The sequence below is a fragment of the Lithobates pipiens genome, unplaced genomic scaffold, assembly GCF_037356315.1.
Source record: "Lithobates pipiens isolate NorthernLeopardFrog02 unplaced genomic scaffold, aLitPip1_a1.2 Scaffold_1, whole genome shotgun sequence".
Lineage (NCBI taxonomy): Eukaryota > Metazoa > Chordata > Amphibia > Anura > Ranidae > Lithobates > Lithobates pipiens.
In genome coordinates this window covers 212,347,857-212,374,134 of record NW_027507685.1, presented here as the reverse complement: position 1 = coordinate 212,374,134, position 26,278 = coordinate 212,347,857, and the positions used below count along the sequence as shown (strand labels likewise).

General features: G+C 42.3%; 1 pseudogene; it reads right to left on the bottom strand.

The window, feature by feature from the left end:
* Positions 1–26,278, bottom strand: LOC143988867 (cytochrome P450 2G1-like; annotated as a pseudogene).

Genomic DNA, 26,278 nt, shown 5'->3' with positions numbered 1-26,278 from the left:
CTAGCGAGGAATGAATGACAGCTCATAATTTATGGGGGTATTTAAGAACCCTTTCAACTTAGGAGCCACATCATCTTCAGAGAATTCCCGCGTAGAAGTCAATGTGAAGTTTTGCAAGATGGTGGTAAGAAAGATAAACATTTCCAATCCGGGCCAAACCTTCTCCAGGACAGCTCCTCTTACCTACAAAGAGATTTCATTTCAGTTGCCGTCCCATAGTAGGATACTGTACATGAACACACCTGATTATTTCACTACAAGATTTGTAATCCTACGTGTTTGATATGTGAATGGTGATCACTGATCAGCTCTGAGTCAATTTCTGTCCATGAACAGAATACCTTTCTACAGATTATAGGCCTATATATGTATGCACTACATTACCGAAAGTATTGGGATGCCTGCCTTTACACGCACATGAACTTTAATCGCAGTCTTAGCCCTTGTACACACGGTCGGAGATTTCGACAACCAAATTAATTCCGGAAGAGGTCCGGAAGTGATGTTGCATACACACGGTTGGACTAAGTTGTCGGAAAATCTGATTGTACATAACGTGATGACATTATTTCATTACGACGGGACTACGTTCAGGCTAGTAGCCAATAGCTTTGGTCTAGGAATTTGATCTGAACATGCATGGCACTTTGTCCGTCGGAGTAGGCTACACATGATCGGAGTATGTCCGATCGGAGCATTTTGTCGGAAAATTTTACCGGCAAGTTGGAAAAGTTGGTCCGTCGGATATTCCGATGGAAACAGTCCGATGGAGACCACACACAGTCGGAATATCAGACAAAACGGTCCGATATGACACATTGCGTCGGAATCTCCGACCGTGTGTACAAGGGCTTAGACCTTGTGGACAGCCTTCCCAGAAGGTTTGAAGCTGTGATAGCTGCGAAGGGTGGGCCAACTCAGTATTGAACCCAATGAACTAAGACTGGGATGCCATTAAAACTAACGTACGTGTAAAGGCAGCCGTCGCAATACTGTTGGTAATATAGTGTATATATTTTTTTCAAATTAGTTAGCAAACAGTTCTTTTAGGAAGCACCTATGGCAGCTGGATCCACCAGCATGTTGCCCAATCAAGTCTCAAAAGAGGCTTAAAAATCTCTCTAAATAAAACATCTGATGATTGGCGGCAATCAGGCTGATTATTGCAAGTGATCAAATTAGTAGCATATTTAACTAATATCAAACTGTTTTTGACATTGTCACGCCCACCATATGATAATTAATCACAAAATCTTGTTATTTATAAGTTGACCCACCTACAGAGAAAGCCATGAAGGCATCATTTTTTTTGAATTGGCCATTTTCATCCAGGAAGTGGCTGGGATTGAACTTGTATGGCGTAGCAAAATGCATGGTTTCACGGTGGACAGTGCAGAGCAAAGTGTAAACATCTGTGCCCTGAAGAAAGCATATTAAAAAGTCAATCAAAAGGTCAATCAAATAAAGGGCCCAGTTTGGGGACTGTATACCCTATTTGTTCGTATATAAATTTGTAACAGGTTACACAGATTGTGGCCTCGCCCCAACCCCCTGCTCCCTCCTCAGTGGCTATGATTGACAGCAGCAAGAGCCAACGAGGAGGCTGATGGTAAGCTGCAATCAGAAGTATTTTGCTTTAAGAACCACTTTAATATGTTTTAATGTTTCCTACCTTGGGGATATAATATCCTCTAAACATTGTGTCTTTTGTCACCATATGTGGCACACTGAAAGGAGCGATGTCACAAAATCTCTGGACCTCATGGATTACAGCTTGTGTGTATGGCATATCAAACCTGTCGTCCATGTTTACTATTCTGTCTCGTCCAATTACCCGATCAATTTCTTCATGAAGTTTATCTGGTAGAAAAAATGCACATAAAATAAAAAAAAGGAAAAATAACAGAAACATAATTATTGTTTTATTATTATTATTATTATTATTATTATAGTTATAAAGCTAGAAGGTTTGCATTCTATGTATTAAGGTACAAAAACTTGCCATGGTCTGCTCACTCCCCAGCCCCCCTTATATTTACATGATCTTGAGCCAGTGATGTGCATGAGAGCAGTGGTTCTCTCCCTCCTCATTGGCTGAGAGACAGCAGTGGGAGCCATTGGCTCTTGCTGCTGTCAATCACAGCCAGTGAGGAGAGGTGGGGGGGTGGGGCTGAGCCACGCTTTGTGTGCAAATGGACACACAGAGTGGGGCTCTGGAGCGAGACCGCATGAGTGCCCTATAGACGGCCGCTTGCTATGGTGGTATTTGCCTAGGAGAGGTGCCAGGAGCTGCGGGGGAGGATCTGAGAAAAGGAGGATCGGGCATGCTCTGTGCAAAACCATTGTAAGAATAGCTCCCTCACTGTTGCTAGTGTAGGTAAATTTAGTTTGACGACTGTTTGTAGAGGAGCATGTGTTTATTTTGTTTAGGAGGCTGTGCAGTGCTTCAAAGGCTGTGGCTTTGTTACGTCCCCATGTCTTCTGGAACTCTCTGGATATTTCCAGAACATAGTGGGTGGAGGGACAAAGGCTGCAGCCTGAATATTTATGGAGTTTCCACCAATACCTGGGGGGGCAGTTCTCGGAAGTTGGGGAAACAACCCATAAATACTCAGAAGCCTGGCAGTCTGAGAGCAGAGTCTGGGGTCCAGTGGTCTGGAGGTGTCCCCTTTATTGGGGGCTCTGTTCCTAGGGCAGAACAAAGAGTGAGAGAGAGGTGGGAAGCTTCACATCTTTACTCAGTCTAGTCTCAGCTAGGCTTAGATGCAGACTCCAAGCTAAGCCAGGAACAGCCTACACAGCAGAGAAGCAAGTGCAGCAGCTTTCTGGATTAACCACTTACAGACCGGACCATTTTGCTGGTCAAAGATCAGACCACTGTTTGCGATTCGGCACTGCGTCGTTTTAACTGACAATTGCGCGGCCGTGCGACGGGGCTCCCAAACCAAATTGATGTCCTTTTTTCCCCACAAATAGAGCTTTCTTTTGGTGGTATTTGATCACCCCTGCGTTTTTTATTTTTTGCGCTATAAACAAAAATAGAGCGACGATTTTGAAAAAAATGCATTATTTTTTACTTTTTGTTATAATAAATATTCCCCAAAAATATACAAAAAACATTTTTTTTCCCTCAGTTTAGGCCGATACATATTCTTCTACATATTTCTGGTAAAAAAAATCACAAAAAGCGATTATTAATTGGTTTGCGCAAAAATGATAGCGTTTACAAAATAGGGATAGTTTTATGGCATTTTTATTAATAATTTTTTATTATTATTTTTTTTACTAGTAATGGCGGCAATTAGCGATTTTTATTGTGACTGTGACATGATGGCAGACCCATCGGACATTTTTGACACATTTTTGGGACCATTGTCATTTATACAGCGATCACTGCTATATAAATGCAGTGATTCCTGTGTAAATGACACTGGCAGTGAAGGGGTTAACCAGTGGGTGGCAGTGTAGGGGTTAAGTGTTCCTAGGGGTGTGTTACTAACTGTGGGGCGGGGGCTGGGCTTTCATTTAGTAAAAACTGATCTCTGCTCCAATCACATGGAGCAGAGATCAGCGTCACTAGTTGCTAGGCAGAATGGGGAAATGCTGTTTACAACGGCATTTCCTCCCTTCAGCCGTCCGTGAGACGATCGTGGGTATGCCCACAGCGATCGAGTCCGCGGGACCCACGACTGGACTCACGGGGGTCCCGACCGGCACCCGAGCGCGCCGCCACCCGCCAGCGCTCTCGCGATGGCAGGGCGGCATTGAAGATTGGACGTACCTGTACGCCAATATGCCTGCCCGTGCCATTCTGCCGAAGTACATCGGCGTGCGCTGGTCGGGAACCGGTTAAAGAAACTACCTAGAGGGAACTGAATGAGTACAAACCAACATCATACCAAAAGGCTCAGAAAGGACATGACCAGTGTAACCCATATATAACACCCATTTTGACTGTTACAACCCTTCTATACTCCCCTTCCCCTTTTACCTGGAATAAAAGACCACACTATTCTTATGGAGTATAATGGCTATAACAGCCTTTATTAAGCAAACTAAATAAAAACTCCAAAATAACCTTATAATATATAACAACATAAATATACAACCACAGAGAAACAACATGTTTCAACCCCAATTTTATTGGTCAGCGACGGTGCTACCTCCATTTTCCATCGAATATGCATATCACCAGTACACTGCGGGACCTTCACCAACCATCCTAGGCCTCCAGCTGTACTGCTCGGAGACAACCCCTTTTCCCATGGTGCAACCAAACCAGTATTCATCAACCTTCGATGAAATACACCGGAGGGGCCATACTACCGATGAGCCCCCCACCCCTTTTTCCACATCTGTTACAGCTACCGTCACTGACCAACAAACTAAACACCGCCAAACCCCCCAGCTTCCATGATGACCATCTTCACTTGAACCTGTAATGACAACATGCTAAATAACCATCATAAACAATATAAAGGGAGGGTGGGTGGGGAAACTGCCTCCTCGTGTGCTATCTGTGCCGAATGCCTCCGCCCCCTATAAATAACGGCCACTCTCTACTCCGCCCTCTGTCCCCTCCTACCTTAACCCATTAGCCCTTGTACACACGGTCGGAGATTCCGACAACCAAATCCGTCGGATTTTGTCCGACGGACCTTGTCCGAAACTGTTGCATACACACGGTCGGACAAAGTTGTCGGAAAATCCGATCTTTCAGAACGTGATGACGTAATTTAGTTACGATGGGACTACGTTCAGGCTAGTAGCCAATAGCTTTGATGTAGGAATTTGATCTGAGCATGTGTGGCACTTTGTCCTATCGGAATTCTCTACACATGATCGGAGTATGTCCGATCGGAGCAGTTTGTCGGAAAAAAAATTTCCAGCAAGGTTGGAAAATTTGGTCCGACGGATATTCCGATGGAAACAGTCCGATGCATACCACACACACAGTCGGAAAATATCCGACAAACCGCTTCAATCGGACACATTCCGACGGAATCTCCGACCGTGTGTACAAGGGCTAACAGTGTGTTCCTGGGCACACTGTCATGCCCGGCCCTACTCTACCCATTCCCTGCGGTGCCTTCCCGCTCCGGACCTCACTGTGCAGTGCAATACCACACATGTCTGGGAATTCCCTTAAAATGCAGGGATTTTCCTGTTTTGGCTATGGGACAGGAAGTGAAGTGAAATCTCCCCAATCACACACAGATGGCAAAAAATAAACTGACTTTCTGGTCCTTCTGGTGTGCGACCCTCCTTTTCAGACTTGCATCATCTGTTACAGGTGCATTCTCCTACTTTAACGCAAAAACAGGTAACTCTCCCTAACCATCATTAAGCCTTGGAGATGTCTGCATCAATAAAATATTTAGGAGTGAAGATCGCCCCCTCATTTGAGGCACTATATAGAGAAAACATTTCACGTTTATTTAAATCCATATATGCAACCCTCGCTCATTGCAAACATCATCCTTTTTAGGCCGTATCACTTCTATCAAAATGAACATCCTCCCCAAGATCCTCTACCTTTTTGGAACATTACTGAAACTTATTCCCCCTACCCATTTTAAGAAACTCCAAACAGACATTTTAGTTTTGTTTGGGATTACAAAAGGCACAGAATATCAGAACAATGGTGGCCTAGCGCTTCTAAACTTGTTGAAATCAAGCGACTCAATCGCGGGTGCGTATTATACGCCTATCCCCCACTGATTGTGTGCCTTGGGCGGCTTTTGACCGCTTTCTGCCCTTCCCGGTGGCTTTCGGCCGCCAAGAAGGGCCGAAAGCCACGGAGAATGGCCGAATGCAGCCGAAAGCCGCCGAGAACTACCAAGCACCGCTGAGATACACAGGACACCCAGCTCTGTATCTCGGAGGCGCCATTTTTAAAAAGCTAAGCTGATAATTAAACAGACAAGGCTGCAAACAATGGACAAAGCTGCATGTGACACTGACAAGGGTGCAATGATGGACAAGGCTGCATGTCAAGGTTGCAAATGATGGACAAAGCTGCATGACAAAGCTGCAAATGACATTAACAAGGGTGCAAATGATGGACAAGGCTGCAAATGACACTGATAAGGCTGCATTGATGGGCATTTAAATGTAAGTTTTTTTTCCTTAAACTTCCCTCCTAAAAGTTTTTTTCCTTAAATTACCTCCTATACTTGGGGTGCGTGTTATATGCCGGCACGTGTTATACGCCGATAAATTCGGTAAGTAATGTTATAAGTACCATATCCCTGGACATCATCTTTCCTCTTACTCCTGTGCCTTTTGCTTCCTTTATGAGGTATACTAGCTATAAAATGCTTGATGTTGTAGGCTGCTTACAGTTTATTGAAGTTTCTCTATGAAGTAAATATTTGACATTTGATACTGATCAAATTCTGCATTGCAGAGTGCTGCGTATCAAATTAAATCAATAAAAATTGTAATTAATTGAAAAAAAGAATATGCAATAGATGTAAGAAACTGTTAAATATTTTACTGGTCCAGCATCTGCGAAAAACTGAGATATCACTGTGTTTGTGATGTGTTTGCAACCTTTCTATCCTTTCACTTACTTACCTTCTACTTCGGGATACTTTAAAAGGATAAGCAGTGCAAGCCCAAGAGTGGTTTTCAAAGACTCAGTTGCTGCAATAAATAGGCTGTGGATTGTATACAGGAGATTTTTCATATTAAACTCCGTATTGGGGTCATTCTTCTCCTATGGAGACAACAGTGACACTTTATACCACTGGAGGGCAAATTTAGTCAAGGGCTAATCAATCTCTTCTAGGGAAGGGTCACCAGGGTTTTAAGGAAACAGTAATGAATCCATTGACAACACAAAAACAGACAACATAGGAAAAGGCTGAAAAAGTGACAGTTAGGCCGCGTACACACGGGCGGACTGTATGGCCTACTTAGTCGGTAATACAATCTGACGGACAGTCCGTCATACTTTCGAATGAACGGACTGTACCACACACGGATGCACAAACAGTCCGTCGAAAGCTTGCGCGATGACGTGTACAGCACGTACGACGGAACTAGAAATAGGAAGTCCAATACACAGCAATGCACCCTTCCGCCGTGTAAATCCTTTCTGAGCATGCGCCATTCTTAGTCTGTCGAATTAGCCTACTGACGCGCGGATTGTCCGCTGAAACCAAAGTATGACGGACAGAATTTAGAAAAATCCAAAATACCTAGTACGCCAGACTGCACGCTGAAAAAGTCAGCTGAAGCCCACACACGAGCGGACTGTCCACTGAAATGTGTTTCGACGGACTAAGTAGGCCATACAGTCCGCCCGTGTGTACGCGGCCTTAGGGTCCTTGCACACAAGCTTTCCGATCAGGTCCGCCTGTCACTTTTTTAGGAAGACCTGATAGGACTCTCCAGTCTCCCCTATGGAGCAGTAGATCTCAGCAGACACATGTCCGCTGACATCCGCCACCATTCCGATACTGCGTGCAAAATCCAAATAGATGGTGGTCCTATTTTCCATCCATCTGGTGGATCCGATGAAAACAGACAGGCACTCTGCACAGTGGAGCAGACAGGACCTGTCATGCGCCTGTTCAACGGCGATCAGCGGAGCGATTCCCCACTGAGCAAGTGGAATCTGGAAGACGGAGGCACTTGTGTCAAAGGGGCCTTAAAGGTTTTTTATTTGCAACAGACTTTGGGGTTTATCCAGCTGTTCCTGGTCATCCACTACAAAATGTAACCAGCGGGGATTGTCAAATTATCTAGAGAAAATTTTTGGCAAAAAGTGTTGTTTGAGTTCTGTAAAATTGAAGTAAATGCACTAGAAGTTTCAAAAAAATTATTTCAGCTTCTCAAACAGATGCTATCATCTTCTGTGTCAAGCCATAGAGCCCTTAAGACCAAGAGAAAGCAAATTCACTTCAAGAGCAAAGTAACAGTGCCTCCTAATAGTTCACCATACCACAATGTATACATACCCATCCATGCTCAATCGCTGCCTCTGCACTAGAGCAGTTCACCCTGGAAAAAGGCATGTCAAATGCCAGGCTCAGATCTTACCCAAGTTGATGTCACTGCTACCCCAATGTGACATTTTTGGGTGGATGTATTTGCCGTGGGGGGAGGTCAAGTCCTAGAAGCCCATTAGAACAACAGTCTCCAATAAAGTGGGGAGGTAGTGAGTAGATATGTGCAATTCATTTCGATCCAAATACAAATTCGGCCAAACTTTTGGTTATTCGGAGATTAGGATGTATCCGAATCTCCAAATGAAATAGTAATGAATAGTAATGAATTTTGGCAAAAAATACGTTAAAATTTTGTTTGCAAATTATGAGAACGATTAGAATTCTGTGTGAAGAAGTATCTATTGTTGAGAAGCAGGTCGGGAAGCCCCCGGCCGCGTCCTTAATAACCATGAGTCATCATCACCATGGCTTCCCCACTGACAGATGAATGTAGAGATAAAGAATGCTGTGAAAAAAAAAAATATAAAGAATGCCGGCAATTGCCTGGCAATAGTAAAATGTTTAAAAAAAAGCATAGGGTCCCCCCACGCCAATATCCATACCAAACCCTTATCCAAGCATGCAGCCTGGTGGGTCAGAAAAGGGGGGGGACAGGCAAGTCCCTCCTCCTGAACCATACCAGGGCACATGTCCTCAACATTGGGGGGGTGGGTGCTTTGGGGCGGGGGGGCTTCGCGCCCCCACCCAAAGCACCTTGTCCCCATGTTGATGAGGACAAGGGCCTCTTCTTGACAACCCTGGGCTGTGGTTATCGGGGTCTGCGGGGGGGCAGACCTCAGATCCCCCCCCATGTGAATGGGTATCACATCGTACCTGAACCCATTCATGGAAAAAGTGTCAAAGCAAAAACAGTTTTTGACAAGTCCTCTATTAAAAAAGAAATAAAATAGTGTCCCTCGATATAAATCCATTGTCCATCATGATGCCCGGTGAACAGAAAAATAGCAAAAAAAACACTGCATCTCCTAAAAAGCTACCAGCCATATGCCCTCCCTTCGGCTTTGACAGTTCTTATATAGGCAAGGGCTGGGGCCACCTGGTTATGTCATCTAGTGGCTCCGCCCCTTTCTGATGTCACACGTCATGATGGATGATGGATTTACCTGCTTTTACCGGCTTTTATAACCTCCCAGGCTGCATGGTCAGATAAGGGTCTGGTATGGATTTGGGGGGGGGGGGGGGGACTTTTTTACATTTTGGCATGGGATTCCCTTAAAATCCATATCAGACCCAAAGGGCCTGGTATGGACTGGGGGGGACCCTACGCCTTTTTTTTTAAACATGTTTCTATTTCCGGCATTATTTATCTTTTTTTTTTAACATTCTTTATCTCTGCATTCACCTGTCAGTGGGGAAGCCCGCTGACAGATGATGATTCATGGTTGTTAAGGAATCTTTCCAAAAACGATACACATTTTTCCATTCTGCAGGTCAAGCAGTAAGAGATGGTGAATTGGTGACTGTTTGGTGGGGGCTATCAGAAGACACTGCCACTGTGCCCTGAATGGTTTGTTTCAATGGTAGACAACAAGCTGTCCCATTGGGTATGAGGTCTGGAGTATATAGATCAAGTATACTCGGAAGGGCTGGGTGTAGTTTGTTTCAGTTTATACTGAGATGTATTGGGGTTGATTTACCAAACTGGAGAGTGCAAAATTAGGTGCAGTTTTGCATAGAAACCAATCAGCTTCCAGTTTTTTTTTTTTTTTTTTGTCAAAGCTTAATTGAACAAGCTGAAGTTAGAAGCTGATTGGTTACCATGCACAGCTACATTCGATTTTGCACTCTCCAGTTTTAGTAAATCAGCTCCATTGTGTCTTTGAACTAATAATTGGATTATTAAATTAGATTAGTGTACATATGTAATACCTTTTCCATCTTGATCAGGAAGCAATCTACAAAATGTCTTGGCTTGCTGAGATCCAAAGTCTGCTGGCAGGATTTCACAATTTCCGCAACAAATTCAACCATTTCTTTCGAAAGTGAGACTGCCTTGTGGTGAGGTCCAGGAACGTAGCTCATCAGTGTTGGGAAAATGCTCTGAACCTGCATGAGCATAAAACAAGTTTTAAATAATGGTCCACAACCCCTTTCATGCAGCTAGCTGGTAGTGTGCAGTGTATTTGTGGGTATCACAATGATCTTACATGGCAGGGAACCTGACCTCAATTGACATCGGAGGCTGTGTTCTTATATTGAATTGATTTTCTTTTGGTCATTGTATTTTCTTTTTAAAATCAAATACATACTGTGAGAGGCCCTCTCATTGTGAGAATATAGGGAAATATAACACAGGATTCGCATTTAGAGTAAATGCAACGTTCCAGACTTGGATAACGTTCCCAGTGGGGGAGACAGAAGGTCCCGCAGCACAAAGCCACAAGCTAGAGGGTCTCACCGAGGGGTCAGAGGTATCCACCTAAAAGTGACAGTCTCCATCTAGGAGTCAGGTTGGCTCCTATCAGGAGAACACCAATCCATAGGCCAGAGGTGGACCATGCAGCAGAGCACTGCGACTAAAGGCTAGAGAGCCAAGTATCCAGGAGAACATGGAAAACACAGTCAGAGAGACTGGTAGGAGGTGTAGTGTGGTACTACAGTTGAAGCCGAGTAAGCTTATGAGCCAGGAGGCTGGGCATTTTCCAGTGTTTGTATTCTGCTGAAGCTGGATAAGATCCCCTGCGTGGGAAACTGTCGGACTGTTGTTTTGCTTTCTGAAGTTTTTAATAAAAGTGAGCTACCATGCCCTTACCTACCATGAGAGCTAACTATCCAATGTCACAATACATCAATTATCTTTGGCCCAGATAAGTCCTAAGGCCCCACTCATCCTTAAGTGATTTGAATCATGATTTAAAGTGTTTTATTGCACATCACTTGATGTTTGAATATTGTTGCTTGAAAAAAGTACATGAGCTTCTTTCTGTTTTGAGTTGTCCATTTTGCTTCCAATAGTCTTCAATGGGAGCACCTGAAAAATACTTAACATTTTTCGTACACTTTTTGGCTATTATCTTGCTCTCCATTGGCCAAAAGAGAAAAAAAACCACTCCAGCCCGAAATGTGGGCAAAACCTCCTCTATAAAAGATAATAAAAGACTAAAAAATTACCAAAGACACTCAACGCAAATGTGAATGGGGCCTAAAGTGTGCATGTGTATGCCTATAGTAGAATCTACTGTAAGCCATATTTGAGAAGAAAATTATATAAATGGTTTAGTGGCCTCTGTAAATATTTGTGAATCAGAGGTTACAGAAATTATTGCAATTAATCAAAAAAACTAAAAGGATTTCAAGAGGAAGTAAACCCTTGACCCTTTTTTATATATATATATATATTTTTTTACTTTTGCCGTGGGGGTGGGGGGGGGGGGTCCTCCCTGAATCCATGCGAGACCCGATGGGCCTTGTATGGACCTGGGGGGAACCTCATGCCATGTTCTATTTAAATTTTTTGAGGGGGGAGTAAAATGTATGGGAACTGCATGCAAAAATGCATAAAAACGCTGGTTTAAAAATGCAAAATTCACTACAAAACAAGCCTGAAAAACGCATCAAGCGCAGCCGCATAGATGTGAGCCTAGACTTATATCCTAAAGCTGCTCTCTTGATCCATTTTAAGGATATTTGACCTTGCTCTTCCTGTGGCTTTTTTTTTTATCTCAGCAGTTAGACAATTGATGCCTAGATATTGGAAATCTTCTATTGTTCCTTCAATTCCAGAGTGGATTGAGACTCTCAATGGTATCATGTGTATGGAGGAATTGGTAGCTGAAAATAATTATACTACTGAGAAGTTTAAAGGGATGTGGTTGACCTGGATAACATTTAAAGACTCACCAGCATTTCTAAAAAAAATTGTTAAGCTTACTGGCACTTAAATTGTTATGAATTTAGGTAGATTGTATTTGTTTTCCTTTTCTTTTTTTTTTTTTGTTTTGCTTTTATCTTTTTTGGAATTTTTGAAAAAATTAGGCAGATATTAAAGTCAAAGTTTTGTCTGAAGTCATAATTGTGTGCGCTTTTCTTTTAGCTTATACTGTACATTTTAATCATTGGGACAAGAAGAGGAAATGCTACTACCTGCCTGCAGCTGACTAATAATATCATCTGAACCTAGGCACTTGCTGGAGATAAATGTCTGCTTATTAATGCTAAAATCCTGAAAACTAGATGTGTGCACTGACAAAAAATTAGTTTGTTTTCGTTTCATTCGTTTTTTTGCTTTTTTCAGAAATTCGAAAAATTCAGAAATTCGTAATTTGAAAATTCAGAAATTCGAAAATTCGGAATTCGAAAGTTTGTAAATTTGAAAGTTCGGAAATTAGAAAATTTGGTAATTTGAAAATCTTAAAAAAAAGAAAATCAGTAAAATTCTAAATAATAACTAACTATTAAATTATAGGTCAATTTCCTTTCAAATTTGGCTGTTTGTGAACATAACGAATACAAATTTATCTGAAGTTACAAATTATCTGAAATAACAAATGCCACATCTAAACAAATGGAATAGAACAAATTAATGAATAATAATAATAATAAAAAGGTTTTATTATTATTATTGTTATTTATTATTATTAGATTGTTACATTACATTTGTTTAGATACAGCATTCATTATTTCCCATAATTCATTCAAATACGTTCCCCAACAGCCAAATTTAAAAAGGAAATTGCAATACCTATAATTTCATATTTATTATTAGTTATTATTTCAAATTTTGGGGTTTTTGAATTTTCAGATTTTCATTCTTTTGAATGTTCAGATTTTCATTCTTATTTTTGGATTTTCAAATTTCCAAATTTTGGAATTTTAGAATTTCCAAATTTTGGAATTTTGGAATTTCCACATTTTGAATTTTGGAATTTCACAATTTTCAAATTTTCGAATTTCCTAATTTAGAATTTTCGAATTTCCTCATTTTGAATTTCTGAAATTTTCCAATTTCTGAATTTAGAATTTCTGAATTTCCAAAATGTCAAACTTTTGAATTTTTGGAAATTCTAAAATTTGAATTTTTGGAAATTCTAAAATTCTAAAATTTGAAAATTCAGAATTCGGAAATTCACAAATTTGTCAAAATTTGTTAAAAAAACAAATTCAGGACTAAACTAATTGCACATGTCTACTATATAGCAACAGCGGTTCCAGAGAACAGATGTTCTCTCACTTTTGGTCGCCTGTGACAACTCCAGCAACTGGCCCTATGGGGCTGTGTCTTTGTTCTCTGGCTCGCAGGTCAAAGCTCCGGTCTCTCTTTCTGTCGTCAGGATAGCACCCTCTCTCTGCAGTCCTGGGAAGAAGTTTGGCCCTCTCTTTCTTCCCGGTCGCCTCGTGGTCTCCCCTTTTGGGTGACTGCCCTTCTCCCCTAGGCATGCTGGGTGCTGAAGTTTTTTCTCCAGGCCTTAGAAATGCAGCTGCTGGTCTTCAGCACTACATGTCCCATGGTACACTAGTCGTGGCTGCCCATTGGTCTCTTTCTGCAGCCAATGGAGAGGCAAGAGAAGGAAACAAGCTGTGGTGAGTGGAGGAAGGAAGCCCACAGCCGCTTTCTTTACTGCAGCATGCCCGCTTCTGTCCCCCGCTGGAAAGAATGGGAAGAACAGTTGTGGCAGGTAGCACCCACTAAATGTGTATTGTGACATATTAGGTATATATTCATTGGATATATAGAGTTTCTAAAAGGTCCACTTTAAAGACTGTTTACCTGTCCCCAGGGAGAGCTGGTTAGTCGGAATACTTCCACCGTGATAAAAAGAAGTTTTTTGAATCTCTTGTCTGTATAGTCATAACGATCTCCAAACAAGATGGAACAGAGGATATTGGAAGAAGCTTCCATAAATTTATTTGAAGGGTTCAAAGGGTGTCCTGAAAGAAACAACGTTTTCTTGTTACATTGTCAGCTCAAAGAAGCATTGGAGTCTTAAAGGCAAGGCAACTTGGATTGGCAGGGGTCAGCCAAGCTGGGGATGAGTTGTCTGGTGGAAGAGCTGGAGTGGGAGAGTGAGGAGGCTGTCAGGCCCACAGGGAGCTCCCCAGTCTGGGGAGGGGGGGTGGGGGTGACCCTGGGGCTTGGGTGCATCCAGGAGGAGTGAGAGAGCCTGGAATCAGAGGCACATGAAAGAGCAAGAAAGAGGGCAGTGGGAGAGAACACTCTAAGCCCTTGTACACGCGGTCGGAGATTCCGACGGAATGTGTCCTATCGGACCGTTTTGTCGGATATTCCGACTGTGTGTGGTCTGCATCGGACTGTTTCCGTTGGAATATCCGACGGACCAAGTTTTCCAACTTGCCGGTAAAATTTTCCGACAAAATGCTCCTATCGGACATACTCCGATCATGTGTAGCCTACTCCGACGGACAAAGTGCCACGCATGCTCCGATCAAATTCCTAGACCAAAGCTATTGGCTACTAGCCTGAACGTAGTCCCGTCGTAACGAAATAACGTCATCACATTACGTACAATCGGATTTTCCGACAATTTAGTCCGACCGTGTGTATACAACATCACTTCCGGACCTCTTCCGGAATGAATAATCTTCTGAAATGAGTAATTCCGACGGATTTGGTTGTCGGAATCCCCGACCGTGTGTACAAGGGCTAAGCCCCTGTACACACGGTCGGAGATTTCCACAACCAAATCAATCGGATTTTGCCTGTCGGATTTTGTCCGTCGGATCTTGTCCGAAACTGTTGCATACACACAGTCGGACAAAGTTGGCGAAAAATTCGATCTTTCAGAACGTGATGACGTAATTTCATTACGATGGGACTACATTCAGGCTAGTAGCCAATAGCTTTGATGTAGGAATTTGATCTGAGCATGCGTGGCACTTGGTCCGATCAAAATTCTCTACACATGATCAGAGTATGTCCGATCGGCCCAGTTGGTCGGGAAATATTTCCAGCATGTTGGAAAATTGGGTCCGACGGATATTCCGACGGAATCAGTCCGATGCATACCACACACAGTCGGATTATCCGACGACGCGGTCTGATAGGACACATTCCAACGGATTCTCCGACCGTGTGTACAAGGGCTAAGAGTCTTCAGGAGGACTACTGGTTGCAGCCAGGAGGGCTGGTGAGTGAGCACAGTCAGGAGGACTGGGGAGGCACACCTGAGAGAACTGGGAGATTGCAGTTTGAGAGATGGGTGAAGAACCAGTGGTGAGAGGACTGTGGTGAAGGGCAGTGGAAAAGTGGTAGCTGAGCAGAGGACAGCTAGCACCTAAACTATTCTACACCACAGTGGCCCGGGGTCCCTGCCTGCAAAAGGCAGTTCTTTGAGGCCTGGCTGGAGCAGTGTCATGCCTACCTACATGGTGCTAGCTCATCTGGAGGAGTGATAGTCTGCAGCATGGGAAGTGCTGGTGGTGGAAGAGTCTGCGGCAAGTGAAATTCTGGAGAGATTGAGGTGTATGTACAGGGAGTGTACATAGTAGTCCTAATTGATCTGCAATTAACAATTGATTGTTCTTCTATTCACAATTGATTGATCTACAATTCACAATTGTTTGTTCTGAAATCCTTGGCATCCCATAATTTTCCTAATACCCATCCAAGTTTAAGCCCCTCAAAAAAAACAAAAAAAAAAAACAAGCTATGGACTGGTCTGTGTTACTGAGTGACTGTAAAATAGACGTCGGACTGGGCAGGGTGATGGGTGAACCACATCTTTCAGCAACCCCTAAGGGGGCATGGCTACGACTGTGAGCCAGGCCTTCTTGTCCAACATCAGTGCCTGACCTCACAAATGCGCTTCTGGAAGAATGGTCAAACATTCCCATAGACACACTCCTAAACCTTGTGGACAGCCTTCCCAGAAGAGTTTAAGCTGTTATAGATGCAAAGAGTGGGGCAACTCAATATTGAACCCTACGGACTAAGACTGGGATGCCATTAAAGTTAATGTGCATGTAAAGCATCATCTACCTGGAGTTTGCATTTTCTCCCTGTGCCTGTGTGGGTTTCCTCCGGGTACTCCAGTTTCCTCCCACACTCTAAAAGACATGCTGGTAGGTTAATCGTATTCTGTCTAAAATTGCCCCTAGTATATGCATGAATGTGTGTTAGGGACCTTAGGTTGTAATCTCCTTAAGGGTAGGGACTGATGTGAATTACAACGTATATGTAAAGTGCTGTGTAAATTGACTGTGCTATACAAGTACCTGTAATAAAATAAAAATAATGTAAAGGCAGACATCACAATACTTTTGACAATATAGTGTATAACTAAATGCAATTTTTGTTCTAGTTTTGGATAGAGTTGAGAGGGATTAGAACACTTGTCAGTTTTTATTGCTGTTTGTGGCCCTGTTAGGGGGATTTACTCTCTCTTTTTGTCCTGTTTACCATTAGTACTCAAAGTGAAAGTAAAAGAAAATCGCAAATTTTGGGCTGTCCCCAGAAAGGTAAAAGAGGGGAAGCCTTCCAATGGGGACAATAGTTCTGGTGACCTGGGAGTCCCCAGCTCTGCCCCTCCAGCACTCACTGGAGCTCTAGAATGTGGAGGGGGGTGGAAGCCGCTGGCTTAAGCTTTCAGCGGCTCGCTGAGAGGCTGAGCCAGCTGTCAGGATCTCTTCAGAGCCTGGACCAACTCTGCAATGCCAGCTGATGGCTAAAAGTGGATCACAGGAGTTCAGATCCAACTGCACTCTTGTGATCTATAGGCATTCGCTTTGCAAAATAGTTATAGTTAATAATAGTTATAGTTAATAATACAAAATAGTTTTGGCTAGACGGCCAAGTTTTAAGTGTAATTTTAATATTTTGAATAAATTGGTTTTACTGGTTTACTCTATGAGGCTTCTCCCTGTTGCATTATGTATGCGCATATGATGAGTGACCCGGTCCCAGAGATGCTCTTGAGTGTATAGAAATAACTAGAGAGCTACATTAGGAGTACCTTGCCATTGAAAATTCCATTGTGAGGATTGCCTGCAGGCTCAATTTGATCTCTGTAATCAAAATCCATTGCATCTGGTAAGAGGCTGTCTTATTTAACTTGAGGGGCATGTTTGAAGCACTGGAGCACTTTGTATAGTGGACATTGGTCCATAAGCACTGAGCACCTTTATCCGGCACCTCTATATTGGACTATGTACATTAACTATGTATATGGACTTCACATTGTATATTACATTTTGTATTTTAGAGTAATCAAAATCCATTGCATCTGGTAAGAGGCTGTCTTATTTAACTTGAGGGGCATGTTTGAAGCACTGGAGCACTTTGTATAGTGGACATTGGTCCATAAGCACTGAGCACCTTTATCCGGCACCTCTATATTGGACTATGTACATTAACTATGTATATGGACTTCACATTGTATATTACATTTTGTATTTATATCATTGCACAGGTTTAAAACGGTATGTTTAAATATTGTTTTTGGCACTTGCACTTTATTTTACCCTTTTTCTTTTGTGGAGTACTTATCATTTGATCTTTTTAGAGAATCATTTTGAATATATTTAACATTTAAAGGAACAGCGTGCCTTTTTTTTTTTTTTTTTACAAATTTATATGGACTCTTGCCTATGGAGGTACGCTGGGGTAACCACAAGCCTGTGTTAAGGATTAGTTTAGGGAAAAGTTTGTTCACTTTGTTTTGGAACTGTTATGCTGAGAGTTTCCAGTAAATCTTTTGAAACTTTGCCTTTGCTTCATCGAACATTACTCAAGGGATGTAATGCAAGTAACTAGCATACTTTATTTAAAGCGTGGGTCGGCGAAGCACATTGGGCTTAGAAGACAACAGTGTGATGCCATGTACACCGGCCCGGACTTTTCGACGGACTAGGTGCGACGGTCTTCCCGACTGACTTTTGGCAGAGTTCGACGGACTGTCCGAACGAATGGACCACACACAAGCACACCAAAGTCCGACGGATTCGAACGTGATGACGCGAGACCGGACTAGAATATGGAAGTTCATAGCCAGTAGCCAATAGCTGCCCTAGCATTGGTTTTCGTCTTTCAGACTAGCATACAGAAAAACTTTTTTTTTCGACCGGACTCAAGTCCATCGGAAAGATTTGAAACATTCTTTTATTTCTATGTCCACCAGACTTTTGGGAAAAAAAGTCTGCTGGAGCCCATACACAATCGTAATATCCGACGGATTCATTCCATCGGACCTAGTCCGTCAAAGTCTGGTCGTGTGTATGAGGCATAAGAGTTAATATGGTGTGAAGACACAAGTGGTTACCAAGGATAGCAAAGTTTTCTTTAGCAATCTGATGCATGTACATGTGACAAGTGAAATGGCCTCTTGCAGGAGGAGTTGTTGTTGGTACTCCCTCCATGAGCAGGTCCCTCTCCTATAGCAATGGGAGCAGATTATCACCGCTGAGATCCCCAGCCTGTGCACAGGTATGAAAGAAGAAGAGGTAACTAAGTACATGCATGAAGTCCAGTATTTTCTTTTGTTCAAATTTACACAAGTAAAGGTACCCCCATGTGCATGGCTCTACAGTGCCTAGTGTAGCCGCACACATGTATACCTGGAAGGACTGGAAAGAAATTCAAATCCTTCGGCAGGTAAGACAACTTCCATATACGGTACGTAGTTCACTAATGTATTTAGCTGTTGCCTATAGTTCAGTTTTAAAGCTGAACTAAAGGTAAAACTTTATTTTTTTCCCTCCTAAGGGTTTTTATTCCTGCCAGGTTTTTTTTCCATCTTTGTCCCATTGGGGGATTTCTGTGCACTTGCTGTCCCATAGGGAAAACAGAAAATTAGAGAAAATCCCTCCAAAGTGAGGGAATCCCTGGTTCTCACCAGAATCTCCAGGACCTATTCTGGTGACAACCAAAAATTTGGGATTTTCTTTTGGTGACAAAAGTAAACATGACAAGATTAGATGAATATCCCTAATCGGGACAAAGACAGCAATGAAAAACTGACCAGTGTTCTGATCCATCTCTACTCTATCCAAAGCTAAAAACAAGTTTTGTCTTTGGTTATATTTTAGGACATTACCTGGGTTTTAGCCTAGCCACATTTTTATGTCTCCAATGTCCAGAATTTATAAAGTGATGAAACATCTGTGTCATGTATGCCAATCTACCCCTTTCATGTTTAATTTTACATTGGTAAAATGACAGCCAGTCTGGTTAGCAACAGCAATGTATGCACTTTATTACCAACCTTGACACTTCTTGAATTCTTCAACCACGCATCGGGCCTCTTCCTGAATCTTCCACTCGTTGCTTCTTTTTCCTAAACCAAAATCCCTTAAGATTTTGAATGTGAAGGTGCGCATTTTTCTCCAGCGTTCACCATTAGCGAAACTTAAACCTATGGGGTAAAAAAGTATTTCCAATTATTGGCTAATGCAAACTCTAAACCAGTGAACAATAAACTGATGCTGACCATACAAATGACAATCTGATTGTATAATCTGTATTCAATATCCTATACATCAAAACTATGCAATAGGGTGCCTGCCCTAACAATCCATACAGTTAGTCTACTGACAGATACACCCTTGCATTGCAGTTGTTGGTAAAGCCCATGGATATAGTTCAAACAGCTTGTACAGTGTATGGAAACCCTAAAATTCAGATTACATTATGCTGTTCTCATCATTAGTATAATTAGTTTCAAATCCACATCCTGGTGCAGGTTCGTTGGCATGAGTGTGCTCAACGAGGCAGACCAGGCGGAGACTATATGGTCATGTGAACAGTCTAACACTGTATGTAGCGGTGCCCTCATGAGGGCTGCTGAGTAAAGAAGTTCACCCGTCACCCTGCCCAGCCAGGCATGCGATTTCCAGTCACTCTTAGAGAACTGTCCATGCACTTTGTTTTGTATTTTTATTAAGGGGAATTAACTTGGATAGGGTAAGGCTATATGGGATGCCCAGTTGATAGAAGAAAATTTACATGGGACACAACTATATACACTCTCTGCATATACACTCCAGTCTTCACTCTAGCACAACACTTGCTTGCAGACTATTACACCTCAACACCTGCAGCACTTCACTTGCTTATATTTCCTGGACCAGCTAGCACTGATTTGTAGGCCGTAACTGACTCAACCAGGCTCAAAATAGATTCCCTTTGCAGGCAGGTAGTATAGCAACAAAAATAAGGTAGTTCTTTAGTGCTAGCTGTCCGTGTGGCTACTGAGCCCAATACCACATCTTCAGGCCCTGCCAGACCTCCCGCCTACAGCTGCCTCTCTCCACTGCCCATGTTTCTACAGTTCTCTCACCTGGTTCTGTACCCATCTCAGACTGTAATCTCCCAGTCCTCTCAGGCATGCCTCCCCAGTCATGTCCTCTGATTCTACACCCATTGCAGACTGCTCTCTATCAGTCCCCTCAGACGTCTTTCCCCAGTCCTCTCAACTGTGCTTCATTCACCAGTCCTCCTGGCTGTGACCTGTTGCTCCTCCTTGGAGACTTGCCTGGCAGTGCTCTCTCCCGCTGTCCTCTCCTTGCTCCTCTTGGCCAGGACACCTCTGTGTGTTATAGGAGGATCTCGTCCACACCTGAGCCCAGGCCCAAGTCCACCCCCCCAGACTGGGGAGCTCCTTCCAAGTTCGCCTGTGAAGGTTCTCATTTATCCAGGGCATGCATTATCTGGTAGGAGAAAGTCACATTCATCTGGATTTGTTCTGTATTGCTGAATATGTTTTATAGCTTAGCAGATCACATCATCAGGTCCAGTGAGTGTCAAGGAGATATCCCAACATTTATATCCACACCATTGAACATCTTAATCCATCTTAAGCCTCATGGCCATGCTGCAAGCAGTTGTCCACTTAGAATGAGGAAAGGACCACCTGGCCCTATATGTGCAGTGGCCGGGTGGGAGGTAGTTAAGGTAGCTATAGTCTTTCGGAGGTGTGTGCCTGAGGGACCTTTGGAGTAGTTTTACTTTAGATTCAAGTCCATATCTCCCTAAAACACACAGACACACAAACACACAGACTCTGCAAACTGAAACTCAGATACAAAGTGGCACATAATTGCGAAGTAGAAGGAAAATTAAGAATGGTTTTCCAAATGTATTACAAATAAATATCTGAAAAGTGTGGCATGCATTTGTATTCAGCCCCTTTACTCTAAAACCCCTAAGTAAAATCTAGTGGGACCAATTGCCTTCATAAGTCACCTAATTAGCAAATAGAGTCCACCTGTGTGTAATTTATTCTCAGTAAAAATACAATTGTTCTGTGAAGCCCTCAGAGGTTTGTTAGAAAACCTTAGTGAACAAACAGCATCGTGAAGGCCAAGGAACACACTGGACAGGTCAGAAGCAAAGTTGTAGAGAAGTTTAAAGCAGGGTTAGGTTATAAACAAATATCCCAAGTTTTAAACATTTCTACAGAGCACTGTTCAATCCATCATCTGAAAATGGGAAGAGTATGTGCCATACTGCAACCCTACCTAGACATGGCCGTCCACCTAAACTGACAGGCTGGGCAAGGAGAGCAATAATCAGAGAAGCAGCCAAGAGGCCCATGGTAACTCTGGAGGAGCTGCAGAAATCCACAGCTCAGGTGGGAGAATCTGTCCACAGGACAACTATTAGTCGTGCTCTCCATAAATCTGGCCTTTATGGGAGAGTGCTAAGAAGAAAGTCATTGAAAGAAAGCAGTTTGCGAGAAGCCATGTGGGGGACACAGCAAACATCTGGATGAAGGAGCTTTGGTCAGATGAGACCAAAATTTAACTTTCTGGCCTAAAAGCAAAATGCTATGTTCGGCAGAAAACTATCACTACACATCACCCTGAATACACCATCCCCATTATGAAACATGCTGGTGGAAGCATCATGTTGTGGGGATGCTTTTCTTCAGCAGGAACAGGGAAGCTGTTCCGATCATCTTTACAAATTCCGACGTGGAAAATTCTTACAATGCTCGCAAACAATTTGACGCATGCTCGGAAGCATTGAACTTCATTTTGGCAGCTCATCGTAGTGTTGTACGTCCCTGTGTTCTTGACGGTTGAAAGTTCAGTAAACTTTTGTGTGACCGTGTGTATGCAAGCCAAGCTTGAGCGGAATTCTGTCAGAAAAAACATCCAAGATTTTTCCGACGGAAATTCCGCTCGTGTATACGCGGCATTAGAGTCTAAAAAAGACTTGAGACTGGGGAGGAGGTTCACCTTCCAGCAGGACAACAACCCTAAACATAAAGCGAGAGCTATAATGCAATGGTTTAGATCAAAGCATGTTCGTGTGTTAGAATGGCCCAGTTAAAGTCCAGACCTAAATCTAATTGAAAATCTGTGGCAAGACTCCATCCAATCTGACAGAGCTTGAGCTATTTTAAAAAAAAAGAATGGGCAACAATTTCACTCTCTAGATGTGCAAAGCTTGTAGAGACATCCCCAAAAGGACTTGCAGCTGTAATTGCAGTGAAAGGTGGTTCTACAAAGTATTGACTCAGGGGGACTGAATACAAATGCACACCACACTTATCATTTTCCTTCTACTTCACAATTATGTGCCACTTTGTGTTGGTCTAACACATAAAATCCCAATAAAATACATTTATGCTCTTCATTGTAACATGACAAAATGTGAAACATTTCAAGGGATATAAATACTTTTTCAAGGCGCTGTATATTTAAAGTTCTTTTGCAATTCGTTTTTTTTTTCTTACCATAACCTTTGGTGAATTGATCAATTGTTGCCAGTTTTCCTCGACCACCAAAGTCATCATTTTGATTAATGAGTGCTTCTGTTACAGCTTCATAGCCACAAACCACAATAATAGGGCTTGAACCAAAATACAGGGTGTACACTGAGCCGTACTGCTCACTTAACTGAAACGCAATTGATATAGATTAATAAATACATATGTTTGACAAACTCACATTGAGAATACACTTGGGAACATTGTTCTATTCAACTGGAGACCAAACGGGGGCGTGGCTATGCATTTCGAGGCATTCGCCTCTTCCTTAAGCTGTGTGGTTGCTGCAGGAATGCTGATTACTAAGTTGATTCTCATCGCCCACTATTTACCCTGATGAAGCGAGCGGCCGACACATCATAAACTTTGCTATAGCATTTGGTCTCAGGCTGCAGGTTCACGCGGTGCTCCCCTTTTTTCTGATTGCTTGTTATGGATATTGTTAAAGTTTACAAATTGTTTATACTGTTTAACTACTTGACCTCAAGGAAAATATGTGTTTCAAATTTTTGGGAGGCATTTGATAAATGTATTGATTATTTTGTATATTTTTTCAGTTTCTCTGTGTAACTGTACACGCTGCCATGTCCTGAAGAAGCTCAGAAGAGCGAAACATGTAGAGAAAAATGCAGCATATATAATGTACAAATTCGGTAACATGTATAGTTCTGTATGATTTTGCACCAGTTCTTGGATTGAAGGACTTGTCTATTCCTATTCATATACTTTCCTTTTCCGGAAATGTTTTACACATTTGTATTTTCAATAAAATGATATTGATTTTACTTTCTGTCTTGATATTGGGTACCGTTTAAAAAGTCCCGGGGGTTGGTTACCCTCCAGTCCCCTGTTTGTATTTTCCCTGTATCTTTAAAAATTGACCTCAAGGAGGTTTTCCCTTCTTCATGACCAGACCATTTTTTTGTGATTCTGCACTGCGCTACTTTAACTATTTCAGCCCTATAAGGATTTACCCCATTCCAGACCAAGCCCTTTTTAGCGATATGGCACTGCGTCGCCTTTAACTGACAATTGCGCGGTCATGCGACGTTGTACACTAACAAAAATTTTTTCACACAAATAGTGCTTTCTTTTGGTGGTATTTGATCATCGCTGAGTTTTTAATTTTTTGCACTATAAATAAAAAAAGAGCTAACATTTTGAAAAAAATTCAATATTTTTAACTTTTTGCTATAATAAATATCCCCAAAAAAATATAAAAAAATCGAATTTTTTCCTCAGTTTAGGCCGATATGTATTCTTCTACTTATTTTTGGTAAAAAAAAAAAGGGGGGCATGTATTTGTTTGCGCAAAAGTTATTGAGTCTACAAAATAGGGAATAGATTTATGCCATAATATTATTATTATTTTTCTATTAGTAATGGTGGCGATCTGCGATTTTTTTTTTTTTCATGACTGCGACATTGCAGCAGACAGATCGAACATTGACACTATTGACACATTGACACTATTTTAAGACCATTGGCATCTATACAGTGATCAATGTTATAAAAATACACTGATTACTGTGTAAATGTCATTGGCAGAGAAGGGGTTAAACATTAGGGGGCAATCAAGGGGTTAAGTGTGTTCCCTGGGCGTGGTATAACTGTAGGGTGGGTGGGCTCACTAGAACATGACAGAGATCACTGCTCCAGATCACTGGGAGCAGTAAATCCCTGTCATGTTGCTAGGCAGAACAGGGAAATGCCTTGTTTACATAGGCGTCTCCCCATTCTGCCTCTCTGTGCCATGATTGCGGGCCATCGGCGGACATCAAGTGTGTGGGACTTGAGTGGTGCACAAGCTGCCAGTAGCACGCATGCGCCTGCTAGCCACCGAGGACACAGTGACATATGGGTAAGTTGTTTTGCTCACCCGTGCCACTTTGTTGACGTATATCAGCGTGAGCTGGTCAGTAAGTGGTTAACTGGCAATTGTGTGCTCATGCAACACTACGTAAATTACATTTTTATTATTTTTTTCACATAAATAGAGCTTTCTTTTGGTATTTGATCACCACTGTTTTTTTTATTATTATTTATTATATAAACAAAAATAGATGGGAAAAAAAAAAAAAAAAAAAAAAATTAAATTATATATATATATAGTTTTTTTTTAAAATTAATTATCTATAATTTATTTATTTATGTATATATATATATATTCTACTTTTTGTTATAAATAGTATATATATATATATATATATATATATATATATATATATATATATATATATATATATATATATATAAGCCTGGGCGGGGATCGATGTGATCCCAAGCACCACCGGGTGCGACAGAGTCACATAACCGGTCCCGTCCCGTCTTCTGGAGCCTACAGCGCCTATGATGGACGTCCCACTGGTTCAATGGCAGGACCGCGGGACGTGTGATGTCCATCATAGGTGCTGCAGTCTCCAGAAGGCGGGAATTACAATGCAGCCGCCTTGTCACATCGGTCCCTGCTCGGCACTCAGGCGGGCGGGCGGCTCTCCTCCTGCTGCCTTGCACACTATGGCTAAGCTGAGCTGATACATTACACGTGAAGTCTGTCTCCTGGTCAGGTAGGCCAGTGTGTGTCAGTGTATGTGTCAGGTAGGTCAGTGCAGTGTATGTGTCAGGTAGGTCAGTGCATGTCAGGTAGGTCAGTGTATATGTCAGGTAGGTAGGACAGTGTATATGTGTAGGTCAGGCAGCAAGTGAGCTTACCCATCGCCCAGCCAAAAAAACCTCGGGCCACTACCGTCCCCAGCCCCCCCCCCCCCCCAATGCTGGCCTTGGACTTAAAGCCCCTGGTCTTTTTGCCACCAAGCAACGCCCCTGGAGCAGAGACAGACTTGTCATTTCCCTACTCAGTGGGAATCAGTGGAACGATCCCCAGCTGAGCAAGCGGAGTCCGCCAAATGGAAGCGTCTGTGTGAAAGGGGCCTTATAGAAATTTCTGTCAGATTTTAGGTTTTCAGTAAAACATGTTCTGTATCTGTAAATTTTCCCTTTTTTGTCAGTAAAAAAAATTGTGGGGGGGGGGGTTGTCCAGAGGAATGCCGATCCTCCATGTGGACTCAGCATGTTGCAATGATTTGCAAGCCACAATATTGATTGGCTCTGATCGCATGTTGGTGTGACATTTGGCTATCACACCATTAGTATATGCAAAGCCAAAGAGGTCATTCATTTTCACTTGCTGCATATAGCAAGAACTAGAATTTGTATTTGGACTAAAACCAAAACTAGTCTGAGGTGTATTTAGTCATTGCTTTTTTTTTTGAAACCTACACCATTCGGAAAAAATGAAATGTCAGCTCCTGGCGAATTTTATTTTTTAATTATTCAAAAAATGAGATGGTAAATTCAGCACTAAATCTAATTATAAGCTTATAATGGTTTCAAAGAATGTCCAGATTATCTGACCTTTATGAGTGAATCCACCATTGATCCCATCTTTATGTTCAGGAGGTTTCCGATCAGGGGCAGGGGGGTCGGACCCGGTGGGAGCCCCTGTTTCCTGTACATCGTCTTCCATGTTGAGAAGATGAAGTAGCAACAGGAGAGAAGAATCAGCACTGCAGTCAGCAGCCCTGTCAGTTCCAT